The sequence below is a fragment of the Papaver somniferum genome, chromosome 4 (genome assembly GCF_003573695.1).
Source record: "Papaver somniferum cultivar HN1 chromosome 4, ASM357369v1, whole genome shotgun sequence".
Taxonomy (NCBI): domain Eukaryota; kingdom Viridiplantae; phylum Streptophyta; class Magnoliopsida; order Ranunculales; family Papaveraceae; genus Papaver; species Papaver somniferum.
In genome coordinates this window covers 31,528,354-31,548,380 of record NC_039361.1, presented here as the reverse complement: position 1 = coordinate 31,548,380, position 20,027 = coordinate 31,528,354, and positions in this window count along the sequence as shown.

Here is a 20,027-nt window from a genome sequence, read left to right as displayed (position 1 = left end):
AAGGTTGGATTATCTAATTGATTGAACTTACGCACAACCTGTGATATTTAAACTATATGAGAATTATAACGCGGAAAAGAAATAACGCAGACACCAGAAATTTTGTTAACGAGGAAATTGCAAATGCAGAAAAACCCCGGGACCTAGTCCATATTTGAACACCACATTGTATTAAGCCGCTACAGAGCCTACTCCAAATTATCTTCGACTGGAATGTAATTGATCCTAATCAATCTCACACTGATTCAAGGTATAGTTGCATCCCTTAGATGATCTCACCCACAACTAAGAGTTGCTATGACCCAAAGTTGAAGAATTTAATAAACAAATCTGTCTCACAAGAAAAAGTATATCGATATTAATAAATCTGTCTCCCATAGAAATACCCAAGAGTTTAGGTTTCGTTTTTTGATAAATCAAGGTGAACATGAACCAATTGATATACCAGACTTATATTCCCGAAGAACAGCCTAGAAATATCAACCGCCTTACAATAATCTTTATCGTATGATAACGAAACAAGATTTTGTGGAATCAAAAACGATGAGACGAAGATGTTTGTGACTTCTTTTTATCTTTCCTATCAGATAATAAATCTCAAGCAAATATTAGAGAAGATAGTACTCAACACGATAGAAAACAGCAAGATCAGAACAAGCAACTACAGAATAAATAGTTCGGTCTGGCTTCACAATCCCAATGAAGTCTTTAAGTCATTAACGTACAAGGTTTTGGGAAAAACCTAAATTTAAAGGAGAACCGACTCTAGTCGCAACTAGTATCACACAAGAGTTATGGGGATTGGGTTTCCCAGTTGCAAGAGTTATCTTTTATATAGTTTTCAAATTAGGGTTTGCAATCTAAGTTACCTTGGTAACCAAGCATTCAATATTCACCGTTAGATGAAAACCTGATTAGATTCAAGATGATATATTTCAACCGTTAGATCGAACTTAGCTTGTCATACAAAAATGAAATGTTCTCTCATATAAATAAAGGTAACCGTACCTAAACATGTGCACACGGTTGGCTCAAAAATAGTTAACCGAAGTTATCCATATGCACACTTTCTATTCAACCTTATTCATCTTAATCATAACTAGTTCAAATGACTCAAATGAAACTAGTTATGGAGTTTTTCAATTTGTTTATATTCTCATAGAAGTATACAAGACATAAATGAAGCAAAATCAATTTTGATTCACTTGAATCAATTCATGAACATTAGAGCCACGGTTTGTAAAAGATTGCATTCCTTAATATATATATATATATATATATATATATATATATGTATGTATTGGTTCATGAATAATCGATTTTAGAACTTAACCATCTTAGGTTCACATACCTAAGTGGTCGGACTGAGTTTGGCTTCGCCAGTACGCATATCGGTACGCAAACTACTAACCTCGGTAGAATTCCGGAACTTGAAACTTACGCCAATATGCAGACCGGTATGCATACTTAAGTTCCCAGACTTCACTAACCAACCAGTATGCGTACAGGTATGCATACCAAGGGTTCCGGATTTTCACCAAACCTAGCACTACGCATATAGGTATGCATACTATGGTTTAAAGATATGGACAACATATATGCAAGTATGCATACTATGCTATATCCAATCATGGTTAATCGTTTTAAACTCCATTTTCAATCATTGAAACATTCTCGGAAGACAGGAATAGCTGTCTCACACAAAATATTAACTTTAAAGCAATTTTCAAGTGATCGAAAGATCAATACAAAACATTCCGAGTCTACATCAAATGACTGTCTCACACAAATCACGTAAGATGTTACAAGGCGATTTTCACATGATCATCTTTTGACTTTCGTAAAGAACATAAGATGAACTTGGTTAAAGCAAAAGCTTACCAACCAATATTTCGAAAAATATGTAAGCGAGTTAAACTCAGCTCAAAATTTCAAAAGTGTATAAACTGAAAACTATATACTTATGCGAGTTTTGTATCAAGAAGGAGATAGAGTAAAAATAGACTTTCTGAGTGATAGATGACTTCAGGTATTCACGTACCTTTTATTGATGAAGTTCCACCAGCTCACCTTAGTAGTTCTTCGTCTTCAATCATAAACGTCGTGAAGTCTAGAGCTCAACTACACAATCTATCCTAGAATGAGAATTAATTGTATATAGAATAGAATTCAAGACTTATAATTTTGACAACTAAACTCGACTAACAATTTTGAGATAACAACGCTTGCGAGTTCGACCGAGCAATGCTCTAACAATCTTCCTCTTTGTTAATTTTAGAGATAAAACTATCAATACATATGTATTACAAAATAAATAAACTTTGTAGATTCTCATCCAAATGCTTGATCTCCTTGGTTCTTCAACATTACTCGAAATCTTCGTCACTTCTAAGTACTCAAGTGATTCTGAACGTGTTCAACTCAGCATCATTTTTGTTGAAGATCCGTAACTATAACAATATATAAAAATGAGTTATTTTCGTATTGTTATACAGTGTCATAGTATTATTACACAACATCAAATTCCAATTGCATCACAACTTTGACAACAATACTATGGTGATATGTATCACTCCCCCTTAGTAAATAATCCATCTCAATATGAAAACCGCTCCCCCTTACATAATGATCTGTAAACCATATGTATTTGTAGTGTGAACTACACATTAATTCTCCCACTTTTTGTCAATAAAATTGGCAAAGGTACGAAAACTAGTGGGATCCTCATGAAATTTTCATAGAGACACTTCATGACCAAAAGAAAGAAACATATCAACTTTGTTTAGATGCAATCATATAGACGAAACTAAATGCAGTCATCAAGGAGTTTATAAAGATACAAGATAACCCCTATAATATTCCGTAGCTGCACTTTCCACAAAGATTTGGCAATTAAGCACAAGTTCAATTAAGATATCTCCCCCATATAATGTCATTCCCGAAAGAACAACAAGAGCGATCTTACTTTTGAATGAAAAGAAGGATTTCTTTGGACACTAAAAAATACCATGAAAACATGAATTTATAATCCAAAGTACTCAATTAAATTAACCACAAGAAAATCCATGATTAATTGAATCGCAAATGGTCAACATAAGAGAACTTATGGAACCACACAGTATATCACAAAAACTGGATTAGGGAAGGACCAATATTGTGGAATATTCTAAGATTCATTCTATTTTTCATCAATATTTGCATAATGATTTCATAGACTTAATCTTTGCAATCAAAAGTTAATCCTATCTTCCATCAAAATTTGCATAATGACACAATAGGCTTAACTTTTGGTATGGTACAATCATAGTTCACAGACGCAAACATACATATCCCATAACAATTTTTTTGTAATATGTAAAACCAATAAAGATTAATACTGCAAAATCATCTTCCAAATAAACTTTAGAATGTAAATAAATAAATCTAAAAACATTTCAAGATGAAAATCGTTGGCAATAGCTATGTGTACTCATAATCATTGCTATTCCAAACCCTAGTTATCCTTCTTAAAAACACAAGAATAAAATTTTCATAAGAAGTTTCTTAGACAAAGAGAAATATAACTCATAGGAAGAACAAAATTGAAAGTCATCAGACATGACCAGTAACTAGAGATCGAACACAAGAAAGTTCCCCAGTTGTTTCCTTTAGTTTGTTTTTCAGAAAATCAAGATTCTTTATTGCAATTCAAAGTTGTTCACGAACGAACTCAAAATCTCGAAGAAGATTTCCTACCAATTGAGATGACATCTAAACTGGAAGATTGTTTTCATGATCAACAACATGATAGAAATTTATGAAAACAGGGTCCTCGTGAAACTCGTAAATCTTTCCCTTTTCACCGCAAATATTCAAGAGAAATTTTCTCGTTACAGAATGTGTATGTATCATGAGAAGAGAACTACCATGGTACATATATATATATATATAAGAGTGCTTCATTGGGAAACCCTAGTATTACTCGTACGTTTGGTAATGGTCGGGTGCATGTACGCTCAAGGTTATGACCCAGAATCAATAATCAAAAGAGTACATGAGCCTAATTTAGACGAGTTCCACACGTCATCAGGAAGAAAAACAAGAGTTTTCATGGCAATCAACAAGAAACAACTTCCTAAGAATGACTGATCAAAAATATTACAAATGTAATAATTAACCAGAGCAGGTCTCAACAGTAAGATGATCATTTAAGTCAAAAACCGATACAACAAAAACCATTATCTCAAGAAAAAGTTCCTCGAGAATTTTGAGCATCCTCTATAGGTTTCACAGAGGATGCTCTCATAGAAGTAGTCAAGTTGTAATCTGACAAGCGTATTGACATTTTCCCTTTTTCTTTCTTGAAGATCATTAGAAACATCACAAGATTTTTCAAGGGAATTAATAAGAGAAGAAGAAGTATTACCTGATGCAACAGTTTTCTTGCCTTCTTTATACTGCGTTTGAGTTTATTGATACTTGTCTTGAGCTCCGAGACACGATTTTTGATGTGAATATAATCAGGATCAGACACTTTGGACGCAACACATTTTTCAGTAAGAGACAAGGAGTTTGAAATTTTCTTCTTCCTTTGATGGTCTTTTCTCCTCACAGAACCATCAAAAGAGTTAGTCGTCCATATGACATTTTCCCCTTTATGATTGTAAACAAAATTAGTGTCATTTTCATAACCAAGAGTTGGCTCATCACAACCATTTTCTTGGCTGGAGACTAGAACTCTTCTAGCACAATGGGAAACAGGTTTGATTACTTCTTTAGACATCCATACAAGAATGTTATGAAGTTTTTCATTCTTTATTCGAAAACGACATCTCCTTTCAAGGTTACCTTTGTTTCCGCAGTAGTAACAATTGAAAGGAATTTTTTTGACTGCTCTCATGTGACCTGTTTTTGAAGGTTGACAATCTTTGTTCATGGGAAGATCAGCTGCTGAAGGTGGTTTTTCACTTTTGATGTCAGTGAAATTTTTACATAGAGAATTGTCATTAGCACAGACAGATTTGATCTTACTAGTACTTGGAGCATCTATTCTTTTATATCCCAGACCACGTGTATCACGATGTTCTTTACATGCATGCTCCTAGCATAGAAGATAATTGGATTATAAACAGATGCACCCATATATTTACATCCGATTTAAATATGTACCCCTGTTTTTTCCCTTTTACAAATATGCCTCTGTTGGATGTTTTCCATCCAAAAAAGTTAGAAAAGTCAATTTCTCGGTCATATGATCAATTTATCATTGACCGAGATGAAAAAATGATGCCACGTATTTGTGAAAATGATGTCACATGTTTGTTATCATTAGTATGACGTGTCACAGATCTCAGACACACATCTAGGTCAAGGATATCCCTAAGAAATCTGATGGTATCGACTAAGTTACTTAGTTTTCTCCGCCACACGTGTAGTTACTTAGTTTTCTCCGCAACACGTGGATGTGTGATGACCACAGATCTAAATTTTAGCACATCTCTATGAAAATTAACGGTATGCGTTGAAAAGTTTTAGATGAAGATGGGGGAAAGAAGAGAGAACCGTCATAATCTCGTAAACCCTTTCTTCTTCTTCCCTCCTTTTCTCTCTCCGTTGTTCTTCCCTCTTCTATGTTCCTCTCTCTGTTTCAGATAGAAACTTTGATTTTCCTCTCTCTGTTTGTGAAGAGAGAAGAACAAAGAAGAAGAAGAACAAAGTTAAATATGGTGAAGTTAAGACGCGGAAAGAAGAAGGAGAAGAAGAAACCAGAAGAAGAAAGGTAAGTGAAAATCATCCTTGGGTTCGATTGATTAAACTATTTTTTTAGGGTTTATTTTTTTTTTTCGATTTTGGGTCTTCTGTAAATTGTTTTGATCATTTAGAGAGTATCTGTATTTGTTCGATTTAGGGTATATTTCTAGGGTTTTGCTTGAATTCGATTATAGGGTTATCCGAGTATGTTTGGAAAAGTAGATGTATGTATTTAGGGTTTTCTGTTTTAATCCAAATTCGATTACTGAATAGATTCATAATACGAAATTGATTTTAGGGTTTCCGGTTTTTTGAAGTAAGAGTAATTGATTCCTATGATTTTTGGTTTGTTGATTTTCTAGGTTTTCTGTTTTTGTTCATTGATTTGTAGGGTTTTGTCCATATTCCATCATTTGGTTTTCATATGTTTAGTAAATTGATATAGGGTTCTCTGATTGGTAGGGTTTTGTCTATGTGTATTGTAATCTTTGTATATGTATTGTAATCCTTGTATGTTTAGTAACATGAGGTTTCTGATAGTTAGACTGAGAAATGTATACGATTGTTGAATGACTGATATGCTTTAGCACTTATTGTTGTTGCTTCATGGAATAAATTGATGTTGTTGCTTTATGGAATAAATTGAAACTAGCTAATAAGGTCAGAACTGTTGGCTACCAAATCCTTGTTCATGAGTAGCATTTTTTCTTTAGGTTTGTATTTAACTTTTGATATTGGATGCAAATGAGCTTAAAAATTAGGTTAGATGATGCAGTGCTCTAGTTAGGTACCAATGTGATGACATTAGTTTAGTGTTACTGACATTAATTTGGTATACAATGTGATGCCATACTTAGATGTATTCATTCCAATTCTATGTGGGCTATCCTCATTTTCTCGTATGCAGGTAATATGATATCTTCCAACGTATTTTTCCATCGTTCATCTCTCTTGTAACTCTAATAGAGATGTTTTCAAGTTTCACAGGGGATTTTCTTAAATTTGATGTGTAAAATTGCATGGGTTTTGTTCAGTTTTGTCTTGTTAGTCCAATGTGGTTATGTAATCGTACTGTTTGATGATGTTGCTGGCATATTATATTACTGCAATTCATTTGTCATTTGTGAATTGAGGCTTGTGATTCCGGTCTATTGGAGTAATGCCTGAATGAGAATCTGAGGATCAATGGGTCTTCTTAATATTTCCTTCTGGGATATCTGTGATTGTGTGTATTGAGTCGCATTAAGTTCGGGCATCAAATTTAATAGACAGGGAACCAGAATCACGATGGTCTCAGTCATTGCCATGTATTGTTGATTCAATGTTATATTGTTCCTGATGTATGTTGCTTATCATCAAACCTATGTACAAACTGTTGTCCCCTCTTGCTAGGTATTGACTGGATTTTTTTTATCCCACATAGAATTGGAATTAAGTTTACTACGAAATTTGGTATTGACTGGATGTTGACACTAGAATTGTAGTAAATCTGCCACTGACAAAAAGGGTTACAGAATGTTAAGTCGAATTTTAGATGGTCTCTACCTATATTTTGTTTGTATGTGTTTCTGTATATGTATGCTTGAACCAATACTATGTTTGTTCATTTAGTGTAGAAATGAAGTTGAAGACAAGTATGCTAAGAGAGACATAAAGGTGAAGGTTATGAATACTGTGATGAGTTTTGAATTCAAAGGTTTGGCTAGAGCAGATATGGGTCTTGTTCAATTGAAGGAAAAGATCAAGCCCCTAATTAGATTGCAGCCTAATGAGGAAGTGGACTTAGTATGGCTTAGTGACCCATGTTCACCAGAATCCTTGTTTACTGAAGAAGAATTTTGGAGGTTTTGGGATAATGCAGAAGTACATGATCATTGGACTACACTGCATATGCAAGTTATCATTCCCCATGAGTATGCTGCTCTTTCTGAATTAACAGAGATAGCTCCTCCACACAAGTATTTGACACCAACAAAGTCTCCAATGCCAAAGAAACCAGTGAGCAAAATCAAGCAAGCTCCTACAAGAAGAAGTCCTAGACTATCTAAGAAGAAGAACCAAAGTCAGTCTGCAAGCAAGAAGATGGTTGTGTTTGTGATGACTCTGTTTTCTGTTTGTTATGTGACTTATGTTGAGACAATTTATGTTCGTTATGTGACTTATGTTAAGAGAACACAAAGCATTTGTTACATAGACAGTCTTTATTTAAAGATGGTTGCGGTAACAGTTGTAGATTTTTCAGTTACTTTCCCCTCGAGTGTTTCTTTGGTTTGATGATCATATTCTATGTCACAAATGAAGCACATGATTTTGCTGCTACTGCTTGAAGTTGAGGCTTTCGAAACATCCACACCACCCATTTTAGATCTGAAAAAATCACGAAAAAGTAGAGATAGAAGAGAGAAGGAAAAAAAATTTAGTCGTTGAAATGTGGGACCACCTAAGAAGTTCCACGTGTACATAACAGACGTGTACAGAACAGGTCATTACTACACTAAGCGATTTTAGCATGACATAACTTCTGACATGGAGGATAACTTGTTGACATGGAGGATAACTTTCCGTTAGCCGTTTTTTCAAAAAAACGGTCAAAACCGGGATACAATTGTAAAAGTGAAAAAAACGGGGGTACATTTGTATGCGCACAAAAAAACAGGGGTACATCTGTATTTCACTCAAGATAATTTTGTAGCGCTAGCACTGAATCTTTTCAGATTCTCTTCTAGTGATTTTACTTTATTAACAGCAAAAACTAGATCATCCTCCATTTTTTTTCTCCTTGGAGAGAAAGATGATTTCTCTGTCATTAAAAAATTTCTGTTGGGAGTCATATCTTGCATCAGTTTCTGCAAGTCTTTCTTTCAACACAAAGAGATTTCGACTAATATTTTCACATTTAGAAATATTTGAACGCATATCTTCTTCGAGATCTTTAAGAAGATATTGTAATATTTTATAACCACAATCATATCCTTTAAAGAGCTTCTTCAATTTCCTGTTTTCTCGACAGAGAGGAGTCAGTAATTCAGCCAAGCAAGCTGTTGAATTCTTTTTCTTGATGAGATGGTAAAAAAGATTGATATATTGTGAGACTTCCTCATCCACATTTGGTTCCTCGTCTGAATCACTTTCATCTGAAAGATCATCCAATTGTTCATCTACGAGTTTTTCCTAGTTGACCACAGTTTCGGACAAGGAAGAAGAAGTGAGAGATTTCTCATATGACTCAAAACTATGAACTGAATCATAATGTTTCTGAAATGGTGTTGCGTTTTCAGAGATAACATTGCTGTCCATTGATGGGTTGACTCCCATGAAGCGAAAGGTATTTGCTTCCCTATTTGCCAATAGCACGTTCTTAAACAAAGTGAGGTTGGTACCCCAAAGTACGCTGCCAATCATATATATAAAGTCTGAAAAGTTGGGGATCAACCCAACTAATTCTATCAGCTGGAAACATGCACCTGCAAACACTACAATCATCCAATAATACGTGTGATTCCATTCCCCATACAAAGCAATCCTTAATACTCAAGTCGGACATTGTCAGGATAAGTAAATCATTCACACAAAGAGGTAAAAATTGTTCAATAGCTTCTTGTTGAGGTGCACGCCCTAAATCAGGCTCTAGATCAGCGAAAATAATTTTCGTGACTGGTATTGGCTCAAATTCACTCGTTGAACAATGGCTCAATGGAGCAATGATATAATTACTCATAGACCCACTATCATTTACAACGGTTTCATTATAAATATTATCAAGATGAGTCAAAGTTGGAGCTTTATCGACTGATAGAACTAGTCGAAAACTCGGGAAGAACTAGAGGTTCTAGTTTGGGCTTCCATATATTAGTGTCTAGCAGTGGTGTGGAGTCTAATAAGGCATTGACTTCACAAATAACACTATCATCATCAAAATCATACCCAAAATGAGCTAAGCAAACCTCTAATGGATCTTCCGAGTGGCTGTTGCAAAAGCCTTGCAAGTGCATACTTTCTTTTCGCCCACAACGCTTCAGGATAAGGTACCTAAAAAAAATCAAATAAAACGCGTAAAAAGAACCAGAAGAAATCTGAAAGAAAAATAAAATAAAATTATGTACAAAAAGATATCAATCAGAGAGCATTCTACAACCACTCCCCGGCAGCGGCGCTAAAAACTTGATAGGTTGGGAAACCTACAATAAAATACTGCAAGTGCACAATGTCTAACTAGTAGACAATGACAAGTACAGGTCGTTCCCACGATGAGTGTGAAATAATTTACCAACTAATACCAAAAACTAGATGATGTTTTAATGATTTTCAGAACTCGGAACAAAATAAAATACACGAAGTAGGAGTGGGTTATCAGGATCTTCAATTTCCACCAATTCAATCATATGAAACTCTACTAATCTCTATTTATTACTCAAGACAAATTTCGAAATCAATCTCATGTCTCGGAAGATGATATGTTAAATTCTAAAATATAGTTTCTCAGGTGTAATTTCCTTCGCTTCATGGGTAGTGATTCTAAAGCATTATATATCAATCCTAAAGCATATCATGTCAATGGATTTAACCAAAGCACGAAATATCAATTGAAAAGCATAAATAATCAAGAAAATCACATAATCGATTAAATACCAAGCTATATGAAGAGAAATTACAAGTCAATGAATTATTATTAGAAATATCATCGTAGAGTTTATAAAATTAAATTGGCTTCTATCTAAATCCTAACAAACAATTTAGCAAACCATGGAGAAAATAAAATCAGAACTGCAAACCCTTGTTTCTCCTTCTTTCGGCTCTGTATCCTCCTCCTCGCCGGCTTCCTCATTCTGTTCTTCTCTCATTCCAAAGTATACCGGTGGTGTCTCAGAAATCGAATATAACCTAGCCAGTGCTTTCCTCATAGGCCCAGTCCAATACCAACCGACTTCCGAAGTCCAATTACCGACCAGTTTCTGTTCTTCCAAATCTTCTACACTCTCGCCACTTAAACTCCACCAGCTGAGAAGCAATTCACTCAGTTTCTATCTTCACTCGAACCAACAACACTTTCTTATGATTTTTGTCCGTTTGCCAGCCACTAAGTCCACCGACAAGATCCATCTCAACTCCGACCAACACCACCAGTTCCTTGCTCTTCTCTTCTAATCAGCACAGACATCACTTCTTGGCATCATAATAAAATCATCCAGCACCCACTGCAATGACCATCTATTCTCGACTAATCTAGCCATCTCCATTTCTCCTTTGCTAAGAAAAACTCCCATTTAACAATCCCGAAGTCTCTGCCAGCAGCTGCCGTCGTTCATGATCTCAACTGCTAAACTCTTCCGAAACTCCATCGCCTTCGAACAGATGATGCCATCTCCTTTCATGCCTTCTAACACCTTCAGTATAAATCAAACTCGGCGTCAGCATCATCGTCCATTCTTCCTCGTTCCCATCAGACACAAAACAAGCTCCCAATCCTCTCCATTCGTCCAACCAGTTAACGGCAGCGGCAGCATCAGTTCAGCTGGTTTCCCGGCTAAGTTTCTTCTCCAGTCCATCTCTGAGTGTTGTACGATAACCAACATAATGCCAAGCTTCATAAATTGAATTCACAGCCATTATCCAAACACACAGATTGTCTGCTGCAACCTCCATTTTCTTTTCTCATCTCGATGGTGTTTCCAGCCACAAACCATGAGCACCATCTCTACAGCCAACTCCAATTCACGAATTCAAGTAGAATCCATCACAGACACCACATCGAACCCATCTGTCTGAATCACCATCTATACCATACCATGAAGTTTCTATCTCCACCAGTTCCTTCTCAAGTCCGGCCAAGCATTCTGTCTGTCTATATTTCATGAAATGAAAACCAATTAAACCCCCTATGTCGAAGTCAGTATACCCATCTCCTTCATCACAGCTCTGTCTTTGCACACAATTCCATCTTGTTGCCGTCTCCACTGGTACCTTATCCGATGGAGCTGAGAATTGTGAAACTCTCACTTCAATCGAACAACAACCCCATCTTCTCAGCGTATATACCTTCTCCGTTTACTGCCACGGCCACCACCAGTGCCTGAGATTATTAGTATCTTCTCGTGGTCAGGCCTCAAATGATGAAATGAAAAGAATAAGTATTCTTTCTGTACGACTAGGTAGTATAAACTCCACTAGGCTATGTATCATTCAAAGTGGTTGAACAGTGTCAGTCCTTAGGTGCACAGTACTTGGCATCCTAACGCTCTACACATGTTACTCTTGATTAGGAAGTGCGGCACATGAGCTGTTGGCATGACGATTGAACTGGCTTCTCTTATGCTTTGAATGACTTTGCTCATTGTTGTCGCAAATGCCATTTAAGCTGCAACTTAAGTGTCTATTCCTCAAATGATCGAATTCATTTGTATTTTCTACAAATACATTAAAATAATGTTATTAGCCAAAATATGAGTTATAGCTAATATAAATATGAATATAAAATATAGCATTTACGTGCTTATCATCCATAGAGTCAGATCGCCACAAACAAAGATTTATGAGGTCTTAAACGTGTTTTCCTGCTCTGATACCAATTGAAAAACCGGGAGTATAACAACCACGCCCAATAATTCGTTTAGCAATCTGTATGGACAAACTCCAATATACTTTCAAGAGAATCAACTAGACAGTCAGACTCATCTTAAGAAAAGCATATCAAAGAATTGTATCTCAATTTCTCAATTCAATCCGCAATCAAACAAATATGAGTTTGCGATCCCGATTGAATATAGAGAAATAACTTAAACGGTATCAAAGACCAATGTTCAAGTGTCAACCAATTTATATCAACAACCATAGGTTGTATTATCTAATTGATTGAACTTACGCACAACCTGTGATATTTCAATTATATAAGAAATATAATGTGGAAAACAAATAACACAGACTCCAGAAATTTTGTTAACGAGGAAACCGCAAATGCAGAAAACCCCCGGGACCTAGTCCAGATTTGAATACCACACTGTATTAAGACGCTACAAACACTAGCCTACTCAAAATAACTTCGGACTGGAATGTTTTTGTGGGAGACAGATTTATTCACTAAACCAAGCAGTACGCATACGAGTATGCATACCATGGTTTTCGGATATGGGCAACATATATGAAAGTACGCATACTATGCTATATCCAATCATGGTTAATCGTTCTAAAAAAAAATTTCAATCATTGAAACATTCTCGTAAGACGGGAATAGCTGTCTCACACAAACTATTAGCTTCAAAGCTATTTTCAAGTGATCGAAAGATCAATACGAAATATTCCAAGTCTACATAAAATGAATGTCTCACAGAAATCATATAAGATGTTAAAAGGCGATCTTCACATGATCATATTTTTACTTTCGTCAAGAACATAAGATGAACTTGGTTAAAGCAAAAGCTTACCAACACATATTTTGAGAAATATGTAAGAGAGTTAAAATCAGATCGAAATATCAAAAGTGGTAAACTGAAAACTATATACTTATACGACTTTTGTCTCAAAAGGAGATAGAGTAGAAATAGACTTTCCGAGTGATAGATGAGTCAAGTATTCACATACCTTTTGTTGATGAAGTTCCATAAGCTCGCATTAGTAATTCTTCGTCTTCAATCGATGAACGCCGTGAGCTATAGAGCTCAACTACACAATTTATCATGGTCCGAGAGTTAATCGTATATAGACTAGAAATAAAAACTTATAGTTTTGACAATTAAACTTGACAAACAAGCTTGAGATAGCAACGCTTGCGAGTTCGACCGAGCAAGTCTCTAATAGATGGAAAGATTGATGTTCATGGTGCTGAGTTGTTTTTCAAAATTTTCCGGAAAACTGGTTGTGGCTAACATGATACCGAGTATAATTAACAAGATGTTATGGACCAGGTTTCTTGCTGAATTGGTCTGTTACATTGTTGAGGGGAGAGACATTGATTTCTGTGGTCTTATCATTTGTCAGATGATAAGTGTGAAACATACTTCGAAGAAGACTCCAGGCTTTCCTTGTTTCATTTCAAGGATTCGCGGTCATTTCGGCATCATTGCTTTTGGAACCAATCTTGGATGACCAAATGTTTTGACCAAGGCAAGCATCGAAAAGATGAAGCTAACTTCAACTAGACCCTCAATAAGTACTTTAGTAGCTGCAAATTCTGAGATTATCCGTCTTCGGAAAGAAGTTGGAAAAGCAGTTGGAGTATGCTAAAGAAGAACATCTAGATCTGATTGAAAAAATTGATGGAATTTCCAGTGCTTATTATGAGCCATTAGGTTATCGTGGTTTATTTTTATGCTATTTGAACTTCTTGGGTTGTAATAACTTTGATATTTCTGTGCTTTGAAATTTTAGAAGTTTCTAGTTGTGTTTCTTATTTTGATTTGAAAATCTTTAATATATATATATATATATATATATATATATATATATATATATATATATATATATATATATGTTTCTGCAGTATTAATCTTTATTGGTTTTATATATTGCAAAAATAATTTGGTATGGGATATGTGGTTTACGTCCGTGAACTGTGATTATTCCGTATATGCTCGAAAGTTAAGTCTATTGTGTCATTATGCAAATATTGATGGAAAATAGAATGAACTTTTGGATATTCCGCAGCATTGATCTTTCCTTGATCCACTTCTATGTGAAAGTACTGTACGGCTACGTAAGTTTTCTTATGTTGAGTAATTTCGATTAAATTAATCTATGAGATTCCTTGTGGATTAACTTAGTTGAGTTTTCTGGATACAAATTCATGTTTCATGTAATTTGTTAATGTCTAAAGAAATCCTTATTTTTTTTGTAAAAGTAAGGTCGCTCTTGCTGTTCTTTCGGGAATGCCATTATATGGGGGAGACTTCTTAATTGAACTTGTGCTTAATTGACAAATCTTTGTGAAAATTTCGGCTGCGGAATATTATAGGGGTTATCTTGTATCTTTATAAAATCCTTGATGAATGCATTTAGTTTTCGTACCTTTGCCAATTTATATTGATAAAAGGGGGAGAATTATTTTATAATTAACACTACATACATATGGTTTACGTACCATTATGTAAGTGGGAGTGGTTTTCATTGTGAGATGAAGTATTGAATAAGGGGTGTGATACATATCACCATAGTGTTATTGTCAAACTTGTGGTACAATTGAACATTGATGCTGTGTAGTAATACTATGACACTGTATAACAATATTTGAAAATAACCGTTTTTGTATTGTTATAGCTACGGATCTTCAACAAAAATGATCGATGCTGAGTCGAACACATTCAGAATAGATTGGTACTTGGAGCGGCGAAGAACTCAAGTAACGTTAAAGAACCACGAAAATCAAGCATGATAGATGAGAAGCTACAATGTTTTATTTATATTATAATCCATATGTATTGATAGCTTTATCACTAACATTTACAAAAAGGGATATTTTTAGAGCATTGCTCGGTCGAACTCGCAAGCGTTGCTATCTCAAGCTTGGTTGTCAAGTTTAGATGATCAAAACTATAGTCTTGATTTCTAGTCTACCAATAGGTGTTTCGGACTAGGATAGATATATAGTGTAGTCGATCTTTAGACTTCACGACGCTTAAAAATGAAGACGAAGATCTACTGAAGAACTCGGAGGAACTTCATCAACTAAAGGTATGTGGAGACTAATTCTTATCTATCAGTCAGAAGTCTATTTTATTCTTACATATCTCCTATTGAGACAAAATTCGTATAATATAGTATTTTATATTATACATATTTGATATTTCGAGCTGAGTTTAACTCGCTTATCTATTTCTCGAAATATGTGGTTTTGGCTTTCTGTCTTAGCTACATTCATCATCTTTCTTGTCATGTTAGTTGGAGACAATTTATTTGTTGAAAACTAAAGGTCAAAATATGATCATATGATAATCGCCTTGAAACATCTTACATGATTTGTGTGAGACAATCATTTGATATCGACTTGGAAAGTCTCATAATGATCATTCAATTAATTGAAAATTTCTATTAGCTAATGGTTTGTGTAAGACAACCATTACAGTCTTCTCAGAATGTTTCAAATGATTGAAATTGGAGTTTAGAGATAAAACCCTTATCTGGAAAAACATCAGAATATGCGTACTTAATGTACAAACTGTGTTGGTAAGATTTAGGTATGGAAACTAAGTATGCATACCCGTTCGCAAGCGGTTTTAACTGTGAAAGTTCGGAAACCAAATATGCGTACCCGTTTGCAAACAACTTCACCTGAGTTTGGTCCGGTACGACAATATGCGTACCCGTTTGCATACTGTTGGTCAAGACCAAAGTCCGGAACTTGAGTATGCATACCCGTTTGCATATTTGGGTGGTTTAAGTTCTAAAATCGGCAAAGTATGTTTTCATACTCATGAAAAAATATATTTATTTAATAATGAATGCAATCTTTGCAAATCGTGGGTTTAAATGTTTGTGAATTGATTCTTTTGGATCAATCCGATTTTGCTTCAATTGTGTCTTATATACTTCTGTGAGAGTATGTAATTGAACAACTCTAGGAGTAGCACAATTATATTCTACAATTGATCATTATAGTTGATTTAGATGTGTAGATGAATGTGGATTATACAAAAATGTTCATATGGCTAACTTTGGTTAACATTATTCAACCCACCAAATACACGCGTTTAGGTACGGTTACCCATATCTAAATTAATGAAGTATATTTCATTTGTATCTGCCAAGCTAAGTCCATCCAACAGTGGAGAGATATTGCTTTGGTTTTAAAGCAAAAAATAGCTTGCATCTTAAATCAGGTTTCATCTAACGGTGGATAATGAATGCTTTGTTTCTAAGCTAACTAAGCAAAACCTGATTTGAAGACTATATAAAGGAGAACTCTAGTAATTGGGAAACCTAATCCCTACACCCCCTGTGTGATACTAGTTGCAATTAGTGTCGATTCTCCTTTAGCCTAAGTTTTTCCAAAACCGTGTAGGTTAACGACCTAAATACTTCATTCGGATTCTAAATCTAGATCTAACTATTTTCTCTGTAGTTGCGTATTCTGATCTTACTTCTTCGATCGTATTGAGTACTATCTTCCTTAAGATTTGCTCTATATTTATCTCCGATAGGTAAGATATAAAAAGTAATCACAGGGCTCTTCGTCTCATCCTTTGTGATTCCGCAATAACTTGCTCTACTACCGTATAGTTAATTATTGTGAGGTGATTGATATTTCTAGGCTGTTTTCCAGGAATATAAGTCCGGATTATCAATTGGTTTATGTGCACCTTGATTTATCATAAGAGGGAACAAAACTTCATAGGTATTTCTGTGGTAGATAAATTTATTTATCTGAATAGACTTTTCAATGAGAGACAGATTGGTTTATAAGTCTTCGACTTTGGGTCGTAGAAACTCTTGGTTGTGGGTGAGATCATCTAAGGGAATCAAGTGCGTAGAGTCCTCCTGGGATTCAGGATCGTAAGGAACTCTATTGTACCTTGATCGGTGGGAGTTAGGATCAACTACATTCCACTCTAAAGTTAACTTGTAGTAGGCTAATGTCTGTAGTTTCTTTATAAAGTGTGGTGTTCAATCTGGACTTGGTCCCAAAGTTTTTCTGCATTTGCGGTTTCCTCATTAACAAAATTTCTGGTGTCTGTGTTATTTATTTTCCACATTATATTTTTTTATATAATTGAAATATCACAGGTGTGTGTAGATCAATCAATTGGTAAATCCGACTTTGTCAGTTGGATAGAAATTGGTTGACACTTGGATATTGGTCTTTGGTACCATCCAAGTCGTTTCTCATATTCAATCAGGCTCAAAGATTCCTATCTTTTCGATTACAGATTGATTTGAGAAATTGAGATATAACTCTTGGATAATTTTTCGTGATCGAGTCTGACTGTCTAGTTGATTCTCTTGGTGTTTTCCATACATATTGCCTAGAGAAACATTGGGTGTGGTTGTTAGACCTCTGATTTTCATTTTCTTATGAATAATCAGATTACGTATAAACGTAAATAACCTGATTGTGAGCTTTGTGTATTTTACATAATTATTCAAGTGAAGGATCGACATATGTGCATCACCAACAACTATTGATTTCCGTCACGTACCCATCGCGCCAAAAATTTATTACAACCAGATCATATGGTGATAAACAACGACCAATTATTGTTCCTAAATTGGGGATTTTTCCCAGAATTGGGTTAAGTGGTGCTATCGCATAAACCGATCCTGAGTTAAATTTCCGAATTTTTTTCTCTTTTTGGGCGATCATGACATATAAGTACATGTTTGTAGATCGTTATAACTCATACCTGACGATTGGAAGCATTATCACATTCATCTTCCCGGTGATATTGTTCTTGTGCTTGAATAATATCTTAAATCATTCTTTGGTTGACTTTCCCTTCTTCATTCAAAAAATAATGCAAATCGGTAGGATCCAAATCAAGATTATCTGATGCACCCACTTTTTCATCACTATTAGAGTCTTCATTGTCACTATAAAGTTTCATTTTTGCTAAGAAAATCAAAAACCCTAGTTTTTTCTTTTTTCCAAATACTTCTTCTTTCCCTCCAAACCTTAGAAGAGTAAATGAATTTCTATTCTAATCATAACACTATATCAAACTCAAACACTAACTAATTTAACTATATTTTGCGTTTCCTCCCTTGCCAAGATCGTTAATTGGCGTATCCTCCCCCAAAAGATTGAAATTAGTGTCGCCTCTCATTGTTAGCTTTTCCATCCGTTGCTCGGTTAGCTGAGTCAGCATCTGTGCACGCGTAGTGTAAATTTTATATGTCATATTAGTTAACTAAATTCCTAAATTAACTTAATTAATCATCACTAATGAATAAAGTCATATTAGTTACTAACATAAACAGGTGGACAAGGGGTTTCCAAAAATTACTTTTTAATGGTCCTTCTTGTTTTATAGTCATAGGACCAAAATAATTACACTAGACCCTAAACTAACCAGGTTTATTATCAGTCTTAAAATTAGAAGGCTATTATTGGGGCGTCACATTCTATTAGCGGGGCATCACCCAATAGGACAAAAACGGGTCACCCATAAGTAATATCAAAAACCCTTATCTCAAATAATTTTGTAATGACTAAACAACCCTTATTTAGTTAATTTTAATATAATTTAATTAGATAAAAATTAAATTAATGAATTTTGTTGTATACTTGGTGAATTCTGGGACAAAGTTTTTGTGGGAAGAAAAACTGGTCGTAAAATAAATATCTACGGTTGGAAATAATCCAAATCTAGACGTAAAATCACTTCTACGGTTGGAAATATTCCAAACCTGGACGTAAAATCACATCTACGGTTGGAATTAAAAGAAAACTTGACATAAAATCTGATTCTACGGTTGGAACTAAAAGGAACCTGGACGTAAAATGAGCTTCTCCGGTTGGAACTAATTCAAACCTGGACGTAAAACTACATGCAAATAAAATGCTACGGTTGGAATTAATTCAAACCTGGACGTAAAATCACTTTTACGGTTGGAAATAATCCAAACCTGGACGTAAAATCACTTCTACGGTTGGAATTAAAAGAAAACGGGACGTAAAATCGGATTCTACGGTTGGAATTAAAAGAAACCTGGACGTAAAATGAGCTTCTACGATTGGAACTTATCCAAACCTGGACGTAAAATTACATGCAAATAAAATTCTACGGTTGGAATTAATTCAAACCTGGACGTAAAATCACTTCTAGTTAAAGGGTAATCTAGACATTTTGTATATGTGTTAGAATATCCCATAACCACTTTTATGGACATTAAGAATTCAAGTGAAGCCCTCTAATGGAGTGTGACGCCCCAATAATAGCCTTCTAAAATTATGCCCCAATAATTACACCCAACCCGATATATATATCAGAATAAAACATCAATTCTACATGTGATTCGGAAAAATCAAATACATGTTTTCTACGTTATCATGCACTATAGGTCCATGACCTATGCTTTGGCTTACCTGGTTCAGTAATGGTCACCTAATGGTGAACGTTTTAGGCGAGGCCCCCACACCCATAACAAAAAATCAAAAAGTGAAAGAGAATGAGGACAAAATTTTCTTCCGAAAACGATAGCAGTCACCACCATTAATCTTGTATTTCTGAAAAGTTTCTTACTAAAACAAGAAGAAACCCTAAATTAAAATCGAAGGTGAACACTTGTGTTTGTTTTTGAGGCTGGTTTATTGTTCTTCCGCAGCCGTCCCATCTTCTTCATCTTCTCCATCTATCTTCAGCTGTGCAACAGAA